The following is a 2,500-nucleotide window of genomic DNA, read 5'->3' on the forward strand; positions in this document are numbered from 1 at the left end:
CTAACCTATATTGGGCCTTAACGTAACCCACGTTGCGCCTTAACGTAACCCACGTTGCGCCTTAACGTAACCCACGTTGCGCCTTAACGTAACCCACGTTGCGCCTTAACGTAACCCACGTTGCGCCTTAACGTAACCCACGTTGCGCCTTAACCTAACCCATATTGCGCCTTAACCTAACCCATATTGCGCCTTACCCTAACCCATATTGCGCCTTAACCTAACCCATATTGTGCCTTAACCTAACCTATATTGTACCTTAACCTAACCCATATTGTACCTTAACCTAACCTATATTGTACCTTAACCTAACCTATATTGTACCTTAACCTAACCTATATTGTACCTTAACCTAACCCATATTGCGCCTTAACCTAACCCATATTGCGCCTTAACCTAACCCATATTGCGCCTTAACCTAACCCATATTGCGCCTTAACCTAACCCATATTGCGCCTTAACCTAACCCATATTGCGCCTTAACCTAACCCATATTGCGCCTTAACCTAACCCATATTGCGCCTTAACCTAACCCATATTGCGCCTTAACCTAACCCATATTGTACCTTAACCTAACCCATATTGTACCTTAACCTAACCTATATTGTACCTTAACCTAACCTATATTGTACCTTAACCTAACCTATATTGTACCTTAACCTAACCTATATTGGGCCTTAACCTAACCTATATTGGGCCTTAACCTAACCTATATTGGGCCTTAACCTAACCTATATTGGGCCTTAACCTAACCTATATTGGGCCTTAACGTAACCCACGTTGCGCCTTAACGTAACCCACGTTGCGCCTTAACGTAACCCACGTTGCGCCTTAACGTAACCCACGTTGCGCCTTAACGTAACCCACGTTGCGCCTTAACGTAACCCACGTTGCGCCTTAACGTAACCCACGTTGCGCCTTAACCCAACACACGTTGCGCCTTAACGTAACCCACGTTGCGCCTTAACGTAACCCACGTTGCGCCTTAACCCAACACACGTTGCGCCTTAACCCAACACACGTTGCGCCTTAACCCAACACACGTTGGGCCTTAACCCAACACACGTTGGGCCTTAACCCAACACACGTTGGGCCTTAACCCAACACACGTTGGGCCTTAACCCAACACACGTTGGGCCTTAACCCAACACACGTTGGGCCTTAACCCAACACACGTTGGGCCTTAACCCAACACACGTTGGGCCTTAACCCAACACACGTTGGGCCTTAACCCAACACACGTTGGGCCTTAACCCAACACACGTTGGGCCTTAACCCAACACACGTTGGGCCTTAACCCAACACACGTTGGGCCTTAACCCAACACACGTTGGGCCTTAACCCAACACACGTTGGGCCTTAACCCAACACACGTTGGGCCTTAACCTGCTCTGTAATTGTCATACGACGCGTTAAATTAGTGTGGTGTTGCCTAACTGCAACCCCCGCAATATAGTTTGCTACTCGCACTGCCTGGTCCCCAGAGTATCGCTTCATGTTAAACACCTTGCAGCTATACACTGTAATGCGGATGGCAGCAGGACGTACATGCTCAATGCCCTTCGCAGTTGTTCATTGGCATTTGCATGGCGAAGCACAGCCTACGTTGTGGTACGGCGTGTGTCAACTGTCCGCTGATGTTGTACGTCCAAATCACACACTGTACTGCACATTGGTCCTCATGTACTGAATGATACATCGTGGTACATGTGTGACCGTACCACGACTGCGCCAACAACGGCGAACCATACGGTCCAAATATTGTGCACTCAGCTACGTGTCGTCTCCCTATAAGAGCTGGATTGCAGTATGGTATGCCGTGGATGGCGATCAGCATGAGCCGTCTGTTGATGTAGTGGCGCGTGTTGTCAGACGTAGTCGTCTCTTCTCACACACCGTGATAGCATGGTGCACTGCGTTCCACATCTGCGACATGCGACAGAGGCCGGTTGACAGTCGTTCGCGCAATGGACATCGCATACGTACGGGGGCCACCTTCCACGTGTTCGCGAAGCGTGCACATGTTGTTGCGTGTATGTGGGCAGACATAGTGTGTCGTGACACCTGACACAGGCATGCAACAATCGTTGAATTTGCAAATGGCGATGGACGTCTACGTTTGCTGGTGACGTTACGCAAATGAACAACTGGTAAACGGTTGTGGTGCGGTTGTTCTCGCTAGAGGTGAATCAGTGATGGCGACGATCGGTTGAGCTACCAACCGGTTGTTTCAGCGATACCCACCATGCCCACGAACGTGAATGGCATGTGGGTGTGAAGCGATACGCGGCGGTGGCTGGGTGGGACCGTCCCCGGCCGGTGAGGGGGGGCCTCCCGGCGTGCTGGCCGCGCGGTGCGTGGGCGCACGCGCTACAGCCGGCTGGTGGGGGCGGCCAGTGGCAGGCGCGCCGGCCGACGGAGGCGGCAGGCGGCGCAGCTGCGCGCCGGCGCACCCTGCACGCGGCGCCGTGCGGCCAAAGTAGGTCCTCGCGGGCCCGGT

The sequence above is a fragment of the Schistocerca americana genome, unplaced genomic scaffold, assembly GCF_021461395.2.
Source record: "Schistocerca americana isolate TAMUIC-IGC-003095 unplaced genomic scaffold, iqSchAmer2.1 HiC_scaffold_1216, whole genome shotgun sequence".
Classification (NCBI taxonomy): Eukaryota; Metazoa; Arthropoda; class Insecta; order Orthoptera; family Acrididae; genus Schistocerca; species Schistocerca americana.